The sequence below is a fragment of the Neltuma alba genome, unplaced genomic scaffold (genome assembly GCF_004799145.2).
Source record: "Neltuma alba isolate B1F8T4 unplaced genomic scaffold, ASM479914v2 tig00011735_pilon, whole genome shotgun sequence".
NCBI classification, from domain to species: Eukaryota; Viridiplantae; Streptophyta; class Magnoliopsida; order Fabales; family Fabaceae; genus Neltuma; species Neltuma alba.
Genome location: NW_021636363.1, coordinates 29,990 through 46,232, shown reverse-complemented (window position 1 = coordinate 46,232; position 16,243 = coordinate 29,990). Strand labels below are relative to the sequence as shown.

The 16,243-nt window shown below is 36.7% G+C and overlaps 1 long non-coding RNA gene across 2 annotated transcripts; it reads right to left on the bottom strand.

Moving 5' to 3' along the window:
* Nucleotides 1–7,974: 7,974 nt before the first annotated feature.
* Nucleotides 7,975–9,395, bottom strand: LOC114717375 (uncharacterized). Of its 2 annotated transcripts, XR_003737707.1 has the most exons (3): nt 8,219–9,395; nt 8,113–8,177; nt 7,975–8,023 (listed from the first exon to the last, which is right to left on the bottom strand). It is a non-coding gene; the product is annotated as an uncharacterized LOC114717375 (long non-coding RNA). The 2 variants fall into 2 exon arrangements; XR_003737706.1 differs by lacking the exon at nt 7,975–8,023 and having other exon boundaries at nt 8,098–8,177.
* Between the last annotated feature and the right edge of the window lie 6,848 nt (nt 9,396–16,243).

Genomic DNA, 16,243 nt, shown 5'->3' with positions numbered 1-16,243 from the left:
TGTATAGCTAACTCATACCACACCTCAAATATTTGATTCACTCATCAGGTAAATCAGAAAATAGCCGACCACATTGATTTTCACTTGTTTTTTCCAACCATTTTGCACTATTCAAGGATTTGTTAGGCACGAAAACTTCTTAACCAGTGCCAATTTAAGCTTCCAGTAGAAGCAACTCAAAAATATAGGAATGGAAGAATTATGAAGCACAAAATCATTTCCAAAAGTTTATAGAAGAAATATTGCATAAGCAGGACGATGGCACCAAATTTGTGGGAAAGTAAGGCAACTTATCAAGGCACCTTGTTAACCAGCTGCAGCAAAATAAGCCCCCAATCAAACATAGAGGCATCAAAAGTCAGACCCAAACAACTGAAATTGCAAAATATATACACAAATTCCAATAGAGCCAAAGAGGAATGAATAAAACTGTAATCACTATCTTTCACCCACATGAACCCAGGGATGGAAAAGTTGAGCTCTTCTCACCAAAGTCAAGAATGTCCAATTAAGGGCCATACAATCAGAAGCCAAACCAGAAAAAATAAAATTAAGATAAGGGGAACATCAAACTCGATCTAAAGGGAACAGTTCCGGAATAAATAACCCTTCTAAGCATAATTACTTTCTTTCACCCAAACAAACCCACAGAACGAAAAGCCACACTCTTTTTACCTAAGAAAAAGCATAAGTAGGAAGGTGCAAGCCAATGATTTGTCAAACTGTAGGCAACTTATCAAGACACGTTAACAAGCTACACCAGCATATGCAGCCAATTAACGCCAAGATTTCAAACGTTAAACCTAAAAAAATTGAAATTGACCAAAAAAAACTGCAGTCACTTTTCTTCCTCCCCAATGAACCCAGGAAAGAAAAACTGTATTCTGCTCAGCTAAGTCAAGAAAGTCCAATTATAAAGGCCGTACAATTTGGATGAGACCTTACGGAACACAATTGTTTCCAAAAATATATAGATGAAAAAAGCATAAGCTGGACCATGTCACCGAAATTGTTAAAACTCAGGCAACTTAGTGACAAATTGTTAACTAGCTGAATCCCATTCATCAAATAAATCAGGAAACAGCCGACCACAAATTGTTAACTAGCTGAATCCCATTCATCAAATAAATCAGGAAATAGCCGACCATATTGATTTTCCTTCTTGTTTCTTTACACCCTTTTCCTCTATTCAAACATCTTCGCAACAACTTCAAATTCGACAGGCAACTTACTGAAACTTCTTAACCAGCAGTGCCAATTCAAGCTTCCAATAGGAGCATCTCAAAAGTACTAGAATGCAAGTGACTGCTAGTTAAGAAGTTGCAGCCACCATGATTTCGCCATTCATCAGGTAAATCAGAAAATAGCCGACCATATTGATTTTCCTTCATGTATTTTTTCTAACCCTTTTGCATAGGATTCGTTAGGAAGCTTACTGAAACTTCTCAACCAGCAATGCCAATTCAATCTTCCAATAGAAGCAACTCAAAAGTAAAAGAATATGAGAAAGATTGACTGCTGGGGTTAAGTTGCAGTCTGCAGACAAGCTGCACCAAAACCCCACACTGAGAGAAACATCAGTCATGATTTCACCTGTGAGAACGAATAATCACTAACTCAGTCCCTCTAATAGCAAGCCATGAAAAGATCCAATAAGAGTCATTAATGCTCGAAACAGCATGAACTTCACAAATAGAAAATCTATTCATAATTCACAAATATCACCGAATCTTCCATAAAATCCATCACAAATATCAGGGCAAGGGAGATATATCACCGGAATCTTGCATAAATTCTAAGCAGCCGCGCCTTTGTGCTTTTTTTCTCAGTAAATACAACTGTAATTCATGTTTTAATAAATTGGCTTATCACCTTTTTTTTTCAGTAAATACAACATAAACTGATCTTTTTCTTTTTCATTAAACCAACTGAAGGCCATACAATTTGGATGAGATGCTATGAAACGCAGATTCATTTCAAAAAGTAGATAGAAGAAAACATGTAACCAGGATGACGTCACCAAATTTTTGCGAAAATCACGCAACTTTGGAGACACATTGTTAATCAGCTATAACAAAATAAGCCTCCAATTAATGACCAGAATAACAAAAGTCAAAACCAAACAATTTAAATTGGAAGTAATGGATAAATCGAAGCTCCACCAGCTGGCTTGTGCTCTTGGGGTTCATTGCGTGGCACTGAATTGCTTGAACATGGGTTCACATGCAGGTAGTAAGAAAGAAGAACAGAAAATCAAAGCCCAATCTAAACGGAACTTCCATTTTAAGCACAATTACCTCTTCACCCAAACGACCCCAGGGAAAGAAAAGCCACGCCATTTTTATCTAAGTCAAAAGGCACCAATTAAGGCCATAAATAAATGAAAAACAAAAACCATGAAAAACAGGAAAAAATGTTTAGAAGAGAAGGCATAAGCAGGAAGAAGTAACCAAGTTTTTTGCACAGCTTTAAGGCAACTTAAGAAAACCCACTGTTCAACTGCTGCAGCAGCATAAGCCACAAATTAAAGAGTCAAATACTAAAAGACAAACAAAAACAATTGAACTTCTTCTCCGAAGAAAAAAATTCAAAATAGAAAAGGACTCGTTAGGTTGTGAGTGAAACTTCTGCGGAATCAATTCCTCTAAACCAACTATAGGAAAGAGATGCTATTTTCACCTATGGTCACAACAAAAACCAAACGAAAGACCAAGATGAGACACCGAAATATGCATAATGCACAAACATATCCAAAACTGGAAAAAATAAGAACCACAAGCAGGAAGATGCAACCAATTTTTTTGCGACATACTAGGCAACTGATCAAAACACAGCGCAAACCATCTGCAACAAAACAAATTTCCAGATAACTAGCTGCACATCAGAATTTCAACAAGATCAAATGAAATTTAAAAACAAATTAAAAAAAAAAAAAAAAACAAGACGCACAAAATCTAAAAGGACAAGTTGCAGAATGAATGGTGAACCCTCACTGGAATCACATTCTTTCACCAAAAAGAACGCAGCCAAAGAGAAAGTCATGCACTTGTCACACCCATGATCTTCCAAAGACAAAAAAACACCGATCAAGACCATGAATTCTAGATGAGACACTAAGGAACACAAAATCATTTCCGTAACAGTAGAAAAAAAGCCAAAGTAGGAAGATGTAACCAAATGTTTCGGTGAAACTCTAGGAAACTTATCAAGAGTCAAGACGCGTGGTTAACAAGCTGGAGCAAACTAAGGCTCCAGTTAAACCAGATCTTAAAAGTCAAACCAAAACAATTAAACATCAAACATCTTAAAAAGCCAACAAAGTCCAACCGAAGGCCATGCAATTTGGATGAGACACTATGAAACACGGAATGATTTCCAAAAGTACATAGAAGAAAAGCATAAGCAGGATAACGTCACCAAAATTTCGTGAAAATCAGGCAACTTTAGAGACACATTGTTAAGCCGCTGCAACAAAATGAGCCTCAATTAATAACCAGAATAACAAGAGTCAAAAAACGAAACAATTTAAAATGAAAGCAGGGGGAAAATCAAAGCTCAACCTAAACGGAGCTGTTCCGAAATGAATAACCCTTTTAAGCTAGATTGAGGTTCAAAGAACCGGAGTTAGGAAGGAATACTGGGTGGTAGGGATATTTTAAGACCACCATCCAAATATGGCAAAACCAAACATCCGCCATAAAATGCTGTATAACATCAGTAATCACTTGCTACCTCTCTACAATAACCAATTGCAAGCCACATACAGGTACAGTGAGAAACCCTGATGCTCAAACAGCATAAACTCTTCTACAAATAAAAGACTACTCGTACATATCACTTCTACGACATGGTATATAGTAAACACCACTATCTTTAACCCAGCTTCAATCTAACACACCTCTAGACTACAACCCAGCTGCACCCGAACAAGACAATGGCCGAAACCTATTAAAAAGATAAAGGTGATTCAGCAAGGGAATCAAATCAAATATCCTATGTTGTTCACCGCGTCAATCTCCTACACACTAGCTAACTCATGCAAGAAATAAGCCTTCAATTAAACGCAAAGATAAAAAAGGTTAAACCAAAGCCATTGAAATCTTTAAGTGAAAAGAAAAAAGCTCCAAATCTAAAAGGGATTGTTGGGGAGTAAACGATCTAGTCACTGCTATCACTTCCTTTCAACCAAAAGAACCATGCAGAAGAAAAGAAATGCTCCTTCCAAGCAAGTCAAAAAACACTTCAATTGAAGGCCATACATCCTGGAGGACACACTATGAAAACAAAAACAATTCCAAAAGAGTACATAAGAAAAGGCATAAGGAGGAACATGTAACCAAATTGTTTGTGAAACTCTAGCCAACTTATCGAGACACATAGCTAACCAGCTGCAACAAAATAAACCTCCAATTAGTCACCTAAATAGCAAAAGCCAGACTCATATGATTCAAATTGAAATTACATGAAAAATCAAAGCTCAAGTTCTAAAAGTAAGAGTTGGGGAATGAATAACCCATCCAAGTGGAATCACTTCCGTTCACCCAAAAGAAAGCGTACAGGATAAAAGGCACAGGCTGCAAGATATGACCAATTTTCTGGTGGCAAACTAGGCAGCTCATCAAAACAGACACATCCGCACACTACATGATCATATCCGAAGGTGTACAACAAAATAAAAGGAGCAAGCAGAAAATGCAACCAAATTTTTTGTGATGCACAGGGCAACTTATCACGACAGTGTAAACAAGCTGCAGTAAGACAAATCTTCAATTAAATCCCTGCACAACAATATTTGAACAAGAACAAAGGAGATCTTAAAAAAAGAAAAAAAGAGCGAGGAATATAAAAGGAGAAGCAGGGGAATGAATAACTCTTCATTGGGATCACATTCTTTAGCTAAAAAGAACGCAACCAGAGAGGAAAAAAACCTTAAAATAAAGGCATACGTACTGGATGCAACCCCACGAAAGACAGAATAGTATCAAAAAGAGTGTAGAAGAAAAGATATAAGCCAAGATGTAGATAGATTTTTGGCGAAACTTTAGGGCATCTTATCCAAACCCATTGTTAACTAGCTGCGACAAAATAAGACCCGAAGTTAACAGAAGTAAAAAACGGGTCAAAAGTTAACAATATTTTAAATAGAATTTACTAAACAAGGGGGGAATTTTAGAAAGAAAAATTCTTCAAGTCTATCTTCCCTCCTTTTTCATTATAATTTTGCCAGTAATAATTGACCAGGATGAAACTCTATATGACATGGAAAGCATATAATAATATCCAGAAGTGTGCAGAATAGAACGCACATGCACATTGAAAACAAGCTGCAAGAAAATATGTCTCCAGTTAAACACCAAGATATCAAAAGGCAAACAAAAACTATAATAATTTTGTTTTAAGGGAAAAAAGAAGAAGCTCAATTCAAAAGCAGCTGTTAAGGAAAGAATACACGCCAACTAAAGGCCATGTAATGCGGATGACACACAATAGAACACAGAACCATTTCAAAAAGGGTATAGAAGAAAAGGCATAAATAGCAAGGTGCAACCCAATGATCTGTCAAACTTGAGGGCAACTCGTCAAGACACAATAACAGGCTGCAACAGTATATGCCACCAATTAACGCCGAGATTTCAAACGTCAACCTTAAAACACTGAAATGGACCAAAAAAATGAAAATTACACCACTCAAAGGAGCCTTAGGGGATTAATGAAACTGGAGTCACTTTTTTTTCCTTCCGAAATGAAACCAGGAAAGAAAAGCCGTATTCTGCTCACCTAAGTCAAGAAAGTCCAATTATAAATGCCGTACAATTTGGATGAGGTTTATGAATTTCCAAAAGTATATAGAAGAAAAAAACATAAGCAGGACCATGTCACCCAAATTGTTAAACCCAGGCAACTTAGAACAAATTGTTAACTAGCTAAATCCCATTCATCAGATAAGTCAGGAAATAGCCGACCATATTGATTTTCCTTCTTGTTTCTTTACACCCTTTTCCACTATAAAAACATCTTTGCAACAACACTGGCCGCGGCTTACTGAAGCTTCTTAACCAGCACCGCCAATTCAAGCTTCCAATAGAAGTACCTCAAAAGTACTGGAATGTAAGAATCATTGACCGCTAGTTAAGAAGTTGCAGCCTGCAGATAAGCAGCAAAACCCCGTACTCATAGAAACGTCACATGATTTCGCCATTCATCACGTAAATACAGAAAATAACCGACCATATTGATTTTCCAGTATTTTTTAGCCGACCATATTGATTTTCCAGTTTTTTTTTTTTAAAAAACCCTTTCGCAACAACTTAGGATTCGTCAGGCAGCTTACTGAAACTTCCTAACCAGCAGTAACCGGCAATGCCAACTCAAGCTTCCAATAGAAGCGCCTCAAGAGTACTGGAATGTGAAAATTATTGACTGCTGGTTAAGAAGTTGCAGTCTGCAGACAGGCTACAGCAAAACCCATACAGATAGAAACGTCATCGTGGTTTCGCCACTCATCAGGCAAATCACAAACAGAAAAACCTTTCACGATTCACAAATATCACCGAATCTTGCATAGACTCAGTCACTCACAAATATCCAGGCAAGAGAGACATATCACCGAATCTCGCATCAATCCTAAGCCAACCACGTCTCTGTGCCGATTAAACGCCCCAAAACGAATCCACAAAGGATCAAGGCCAATTAAACCGGTTATTATCCAAAAAAATCTTCAATCTTATTCTCAACACGTCAATCTTATTCTCATTCACCAGGGACGAAAAGTCTCTCCGAAATCCGCTTTCCACCCAAGTAACAAAAGAAAAACGGAAATCGTTCTAGCGTCGCTGCATTCAGGACCGCTACCCAACTATTTATAAGATCTGATCACAGCTAGACCCTGCATGCATAGAGGAATAAAAGCTCACCACAGCTGTAACCAAGCAGTAAACGGGTTGTTTATTGCCAGCTTATAAACCAAGGTTCACAGCTGTAAGCCTTTTTTTCAGTAAATACAACTGTAATATATGTGTTACTTAATTTAATGGTTTTTTAATAAATGAGTATTTATTTATTTTCTTCTCCTAGAATTAGATTTTCTTAGCTGCCAATAATTATTTTTATCCAAAGGTCACTAACTATTATTAATTTATCGAAGATTCTCAACTAACTTCTTAAATTGTCATTCATAAATGTACATTAATAAGCTTCTTAATTATTTCCTCTTTCTTTAATTTGATTTCACTAACCGCCAATAATCATTATCTTAACGTTCCAAAACTTTATAAACCAAGATATCAAAAATCAAAACAAAACAATTACACACTGAACATTGACAAAACACAGCAAAGAGTCCATACATTTTGGATGAGACCCTAAGAAACAAAGAGTCATCTCCAAAACTACAAAGTGAAAATACGAACATAACAGCGTCACCAAATTTTAGTGAAAACCAGGAACAGATCGTCAACCAGCAGCAATAAATAAACCCCCAAGTACAATTCCTTCCCTTCACCCACGGGTACCCAGGAAAAAGAACAGCCGCGCTCCGCTTAAAGAACGAAAAGCCACGCCCTACCTATGTCAAAAAGGCCCAACATTCCAACCGATGGCCATACAATTTGGATGAGACGCCATGAAACACATTCATTTCCAAAATGTATACTATTCCGTACCTTATTATAGAATTTTAACTAAATTACATGATTTATAAAAATAGTTAAAATTAGTTAAAAACAATTAATATGTAACAAATACTATTTTTTTTCAAATATACCGCTACATATAAATGAGTAAATATGAGAGAATAATAATAAAACAAATAAAAAAGAGAATGTATTAAATTAGAGATAAAATAAGTATTAATGCATTAAATACTCAGACAAACTCAAAGACAATCTTATAAAAGGAAACAGATCCATTTAAAAAATTAGATTTTATAATAACGGACGGAGGAAGTATACAAGGAAAAGCAGAAGCAAGATGACATCATATTTTTGCGAAAATCAGGCAACCCTAGAGGCGCATTGTTAACCAGCTGCAACAAAAACCTCAATTGATGACCAAAGTCACGGAGGTCAAAATGAAGCAATCTAAATTGAGAGCAAGGGGAAAATCAAACCCAACCAGCTGACTTTTGGTACTGTGGTTCATTGCTCGGCACTGAATTGCTTGAACACGGGTTCAAAATGCTGGTAGCCAGAAAGGATAACACCCTTTCACGCATAATTACTTTTCCACCCAAACGAACCCACAAAGGAAAGCCACACTCTTTCCACCTAAGCCAAAAAGCTTCAACAAAACGCCATACATCATGGATGACACACTCCGCAAGACGGAATAGTAGTACCATCAAGTGTGTACAAGAAAAAGGCATGAGCTGGACGATGTAACCACATTATTTGCAAAACTTCAAGGCAACTTATCTAGACCCATTGTTATCTTGCTGCAAGATAAGCCACAAATTAAACAGATATTGAAAGTGAAACAAACTATCTTTTAAAAATATCAAAACTAAAAAGGATTCACTCGAGTGAATGACACTTCCACCTGGAATCAGTGAATGACACTTCTAAGTGGAATCACTTCCTGTAAACCAAATGAACCCAACAAGAAGATGTAACCAGATCATTTGCGAAACTTCCAAGGCAGCTTATTTATTAACTTGCAGAAACATAAGCCACAAATTAGACAGATATCAAAAGTCAAACAAAAACTGTCTTAAAACGATCAAAACTAAAGAGGAGTCACTCGAGTGAGTGAACCCCCAACGACAGGATGTAACCAGATTGTTTGAGAAACTCCAAGGCAGCCATCTAGACCCATTATTAACTTGCTGCAACATAGGCCACAAATTAAACAGATATCAGAAGTCAAACAAAATCTTTCCTTCAAAAGATCAAAATGAAAAAGGAGTCACTCAAGCGTGAATGACAAGCGGAATCATCACTTCCCCTATAAACCAAATGAACCCAAGTGGAAAGTGATGCTCTTTTCACCTACGTCAAAAAAAAAACCTCCAAATTAAAGACGATGATGAATGCTCTTCTCAACTATGGCAAACAAAAACAATTGAAATTGAAAAATTAAGGACAAAATCAAAGCTCAATATAAAGGAACTGCTTCCAGAATGAATAACCCTTCTAAGTGGAATTAATTTCTTCCACCCAAACGAACCCAAGGACGTTGTTTTCACCTGAGGCAAAAGGCACCAATTAAGGCCATACACATACAAAAATTGAGAGATACGGGATAATTTAAAAAAAGTTTAGAAGGGAAGGCAGAAGCAAGACGAAGTAACCAAGTTCTTTGCATAACTTTAAGGCAACTTAACGAAACCCACTGTTAACCTGCTCCATCATAATAAGGAACAAATTAAACAGACAGATCCCGAAAGACAATTAAAAAAAAATTTAACTTTTTTTTTTTTTTGGGGGGGGGGGGGAGGGAGTCCTTAGGGAGTGAATGAAACTTCTCAATGGAATCAATTCCTCTAAACCCAGCGATAGGAAAGGGATGCCATTTTCACCTATGTCACAACAAAAATCAAATCAATGACCAAGATGATGAGACACCAAAATATGTATAAATATAAACATATATCCATGAGTGGACAGAATAACCAAATTTTTTTGTGACACATGCAACTCATCAAGTCACAGCTCGAACCAGCCGCATCAAAAGAAATCTCCACATAAATACCTACATATCAGATGTTGAACAAGAACAAATGAAATTTTAAAAAATAAAATAAAAATGATGAAGAAGCACAAAATCTAAAAGTAGAAGTTGCAGAATGAATAATTCACTGGAATCACATTCTTTCACCAAAAAGAAAGCAGCCAAAGCGAAAGCCATGCTCTTCCAAGGAGAGAAAAAACACCTATCAAGGCATAAATTCTGGATGAGACATTGAGGAACATAAAATCATTTCCGTAAGAGTAAAGAAGGAAAAGCACAAGCAGCGAGATGTAGCCAAATTTTTTGTGAGACCCTCGGAACGCAAGCCGGAACAAAATAAGGCTCCAGTTAAAGACCAAGATATTAAAAGTCAAACCAGAACAATTAAAAATCGAACACTTAAAAAAGCCAACAAGTCGAACTGAAAGCCATAAAATTTGGATAAGACACTATGAAACAGAGTCCCTTGGGTGTTTTTGTATAGAGATATATGGAGAAATTGAATTTGGAAGCATTAAAAACCATCAAGATCCAATCCTAAGTCCATGAATTCTAAATGGCCGAACACCTCCCCTTAGGTTCCTAAATTTCCACATTTGATTCCAGTGAAGTAAAACATACTTTCATAGCACAAACCTATACAAAATCACATTTCAAATCCATTGGAACCATTAAAACACATGGAATCAAATCCCATCCTTGAGTTCTTGATTTGGCCGAAACAATGTTCTTGCACCCTAAGAGGTTTCCTTTCCATAATACACAAGCTCATAACTCAAATTACTATCCTCTCCTAGAACTTCCAGCAAAACAGAAATGGAACAGCACTTCTCTCTCAATTTTAGTCATGATTTGGCCATTAAAAAAGCATCAAATTAAAATCTAAACATACCTTAAGGAGTCTTGGATTAAAGCTTGATGATTAGCCTTGGATTGGAAGTGGTTTGAAGGGTATTTCAAAACCAAGAAAATAGTTGTGCAGAATCTCCCCACTTTTGGCAATTTTTGTCCGAATTTTGAGTGAATTATGGGGGTATTTATAGACCTCATTTGCTGCCCAAAAACCTGCCCTTGGACACCTATTTCTGCCCAAATTAAGTGCATAAGTCGGCCAAAATGAGGGGCCAATCTCAGCCACACATGCTTTGACTTAATTTCAAGAGAGTTGATCCAATAGTTGAGATTTTTCCACCCACTTGCTCCAGATGTTTCTTGGGCTGGAGAGCACGGTTTTGGGCTTAGTTAGAAGGGAACTAAATGGGAAAAATTGGTTAGGAAGTAATGGAATTGATTAGGATAATTTAAAAATTCATTTGCTCACATAATACCCAAATTCTTGTCCCCTATTAGGAAAAATAGCTAAGAGCTTCAAAAATTCCATTTCTTTTCATGATGAATCCCTATTTTTTCTTGCCCCCTCATTTTGACTGACTTATGCACTTAATTTTGGGGCAGAAATAGCTGCCCAAGGGTAGGTTTTTGGACAGCAAATGAGGTCTATAAATACCCCCATAATTCACTCAAAATTCGGACAAAAATTGACAAAAGAGGGGAGATTCTGTACAACTATTTCTTGGCTTCCAAATACCCTTCAAACCACTTCCAATCCAAGGCTAATCATCAAGCTTTAATCCAAGACTCCTTAAGGTATGTTTAGGCTTTAATTTGATGCTTTTTCAATGGCCAAATCATGACTAAAATTGAGGGAAAAGCGCTGTTCCATTTCTGTTTTGCTGGAAGTTCTAGGATGACAAACTATGAAAAAAACTTCAAGGCCATAATCCTGGATGACAAACTATGAAAAATAGAAACAATTCTAAAAAGAGTAGAGAAGAAAAGGCATAAGAAGGAACATGTAACCAAATTGATTGTGAAACCCTAGCCAATTTATCAAGACATTAACCAAATGCAACAAATTGAATCCCCAATTGGTCACCTGAATATCAAAAGCAAACACTTCAAATTGAAGTTAGGGGAAAAATCAAAGCTCAAGATCTAAAAGAAAGAGTTGGGGAGTGAATAACCCATCCAAGTGGAATCACTTCCGTTCACCCAAATGAAAGCGTACAGGATAAAAGCCACAACCAGCAAGGTGTAACCAAATCAAGATAGACACATTTGTAAACCAGCTGCAACAACACAAAGCTCCATTTAAACACCTACACATCGAAAAGAAGGACACATGAACTTGAAAGGACCCCCAAAAAAAAAAAAAACACACACACACACACACAAAATCTAAAGCGGATAATTTCAGGAATGAAAACCCTTATGTCAAATACATGGGGAAAAAGCTCAAATTAAAAGGAGAAGAACAGGAATGAATAACCCTTCATTAGGACGACATTCTTCCACCAAAAAAGAATGCAACCAAAGAGAAAGCCACGCACCTTTCACCTAAGTCAAAGAACACATATGAGACACTATGGAACACGAAATCATTTCCAAATGTGGAAAAAAGAAAGCGCACAAACATGAAGAAGTAACCAAGTTTTCAGTTAAACTCTAGGCGACTCATCAAGACCCAATGTAAGCTGCAACAATATCAGCCTACAATTAGGCACCAAGATAACAAAAGTCATACCAAAACAATTATACTTTTAAAAAAAAATTCAAGAAAGTCCAATTTAAGGCCAAACGATTTATGAAGCACAAAATCATTTCCAAAAGTTTATAGAAGAAATACAGCACAAGCAGGACGATGTCATCAAATTTGTGGGAAGTAAGCCAACTTATCGAGACACATTGTTAACCAGCTGCAGCAAAATAAACCCCCAATTAAACGGAGACACATAAAAAGTCAGACCCAAACAATTGAAAGTGGAAAGCACATACACATATGTTCCAATAGAGCCAAGGGGAATGAATAAAACTGTAATCACTATTTTTCACCCACATGAACCAGGGAAGGAAAAGTCGTGCTCTTCTCCCCCAAGTCAAGAATGTCCAATTAAGGACCACACAAACTTCTGCGAAAATCAGGATATTCATCGAGACCAAGTGCTAACTAGCTGCAACAAAATAGGCCTCCAATTAATCACCAAAATATCACAAGTCAAACCAAAATTAGGGGAAAAATCAAACTTAATCTAAAAGGAACCGTTCTGGAATGAGCTTCTAAGCATGATTACCTTCTTTCACCCAAACCAACCCACGGAAGAAAAAGCCACGCTTTTTTCACCAAAGTCAAAAAGCTTAAATTAAAAGCCATACATACTGGATTCACTAGGCAACTTACTACAACTTCTTAACCAGCAGGCCCAATTCAAGCTTCCAATAAAAGCACCTCAAAAGTACTCGAATGTAAGAATGATTGACTGCTGGTTAAGAAGTTGCAGTCTGCGGACAAGCTGCAACAAAACCCTATGTTGATAGGAAACGTCATCGTGATAAATCATGCTCCTTCTCTGTAATAGCAAGCCATGAAAAGATTCAATAAGAGTCATTGATGCTCGGAACATGAACTTCACAAATAGAGAAACAGTTCATAACTCACAAATACCACCGAATCTTGCATAAACTCCTTCACAAATATCTCTAAAGAAATCTTAAAGACCACACTCACTTCAACTAAGTCAAAAAGCTTTTAATTAACGGTCATACATAATGGTAGAAATACCCCGCAAGAAGTGTGTACAAGAAAAGGTATAACCTGGAAGATGTAATTAGATTTTTGAGAAACTTCAAGGCAACTTATCTAGACTCGTTGTTAACTTCTAAATGGAATTACTTCCGCTAAACCAAATGTTCCCAGTGAATGGACAATGAAGCTCTCTTCACCTATGTCAGAAAGAAAAACCTACAAATTAAAGAACGTGATGAAAACAAAAACAATTGAAATTGAAAAATCAAGGACAAAATCAAAGCTCAATATAAAAGGAACTATTCTAAAATCAATAACCCTTCTGAATGGAATTACTTTGATCGACCCCGGACCCAGGGAAAAAAAAAAAGCCACGCTGTTTTCACCTAAGTCAAAAGGCACCAATTAAGGCCATAATAAATAAATGAAAAACTACGAAAAACAGACAAAAATGTCCAGAAAAGAAGGCAAAGCAAGAAGATGTGACCAACTTTTCTGCAAAACCTCAAGGCAACTTAACAAAACCCACTGTTTCAACTGCTGCAGCAAAATAAGCCACAAATTAAACAGTCAGATGCTGAAACACAAACAAAAATAACTGAACTTTTTTTAGTTTAAAAAAATAAAAATAGAGGAGGGGTCGTTGGGTTGGGAATGAAACTTCTCTGTGCAGTCAATTCCTCCAAACCCAGCAATAGGAAAGAGACGCTATTTTTGCCTACGGTCAACAACAGAAATCAAATGAAAGACCAAGATGATGAGACACCAAAATATATATAAACATATCCAAAACTGGACAGAATAAAAAACCATAAGCAGGAAGATGCAACCAAATTTTTTGCGACACACCAGGCAACTTATCCAGACACGGAGGAAACCAGCAGCAACAAAAACCATTTCCAGATAAATACCTACACATCAGAACTTCAACACGGACAAATCAAATTTGAAAACAAATGGAAAAAAAAAAAAAAAACAAGAAGAAGAAGCACAAAATCTAATAGGAGAAGTCGTAGAATGAATGAACCTTCACTGGAATCACATTCTTTCACCAAAAAGAACGCAGCCAAAGAGATTCACTGGAATCACATTTTTCCACCAAAAAGAACGCAGCCAAAGAGAAGGCCATGCAGTTCTCAAAGCCATGCTCTTCCAAAGTCCCCAAAAAAACAAAAAAAAAACACTATCAAGGCCATCGATTCTAGATGAGACCCTAAGGAACACAAAATCATTTCCGTAAGAGTACAGAAGAAAAGGCACAAGTAGGAAGAAGACCACATGTTTTGGTGAAACTCTATGAAACACAATCATTTCCAAAGATATATAGAAGAAAAGGCATCAGCAGGATGACATCACCAAAGTTTTGAGAGAATGAGGCAACTTTAGAGAAACACTGTTAACCAGCTGCAACAAAATGAGCCTCAATTAATGGCCAGAATAACAAAAGTCAGAAAACGAAACAATTTAAAATGAAAGTAGGGGAAAAATCAAAGCTCACTCTAAACGGAACTGTTCCAAAATGAATAACCCTTTAAGCTAGATTGAGGTTCAAAGAATCGGAGTTAGGAAAAAATGCTGAGTCGTAGGCATCTTCAAGATCATCATCCCAATATGGCAAAACAAAACATCCGCCACAGAATGTTGTATAACATCAGTAATCACTAGCTACCTCACCGCAATACCAATTGCAAGCCATATACAGGTACAATGAGAAACTTTGATGCTCGAACAGCATAAATTCTTCTACAAACAAAAAAGACTACTCATACATATCACGATAAGAGAGATATCACACAATCTTGCATAAATTCTACGACATGGTATATAGTAAACACCACTATCTTTAACCCAGCTTCAATCTGACACGCCTCTGACTGCAACCCAGCGGCACCCAAACAAGATAATGGCCAAAACCTACTAAACAGATTAAGGCAATTCAGCAAGGGAATCAAATCAAATATCCTATGTTATTCACCATGTCAATCTCCCTTTGACCAAAGTCATACAACACTACAATTGAAGGCCATACACACTATGAAGGGGGGGGGGGGAACAGAAACAATTCCAAAAGAGTACAGAAGAAAAGACACAAGCAAAGAACGTGTAACCAAATTGTTTGTGAAACTCTAGCCAACTTATCGGGACACAGTAATCAGCGGCAACAAAATGAACCTCCAATTAATCACCTAAATATCAAAAGCCAAACTCAGACGATTCAAGTTGAGATTAGGGAGAAAAATCAGCGCTCAAAATATAAAAGGAAGAGGAAAAGCATAAACAGGAAGATGTAATAGTTTTTTTATGAAACTCAAGGGAACCTTATTGGAACACTTTAACCAACCGAGGAAAAAAAGCCTACAATTAAATAATACATTAAAATTCAAACAAAAGATTAGAATTTTTCTTCAAGGTAAAAAGAAGCTCAAAATGAAACATTACAAAAGAAACAATAGTATCAAGATGCGTATAAAAGAAAAGGCATAAACAGGAATGACACAAAAGCCACAATTAAACAGCAATATTCCAAAAGTCAAACAAAAACAATTGGACATTGAGCATTTAAAAAAAAAAATCAAAATAAGAAGCCATTAGCGAGTGAATGAAACTTCTAATTGGAATCACTTCCTCTGAACCAAATGAAACCATCGGTAAGGGATGCTATTTTTACCGATGTCAAAAACAAACTCAAATTAAAGACATGGACGGGATACAATATAGATAATGTATAATCACATCCGAAAGCGTACAGGATAAAAGGCACAAGTAGCGAGATGTAACCAATTTTTTCGTGACAAACTAGGCAACTCATCAAGACTCATTGTAAACCAGCTGCACACAAATCTCCAATTAAACACCTACACATCAAAAGAAGAAGAACAACACATGAACTTGAATGAGGGAAAAAGACAATCTAAAAGGTGAAGTTGGGGAATGAGTAACCCTTTATTGGAATCACATTCTTTCACCAAAAAGAAAGCAACCAAAAGAGAAAGC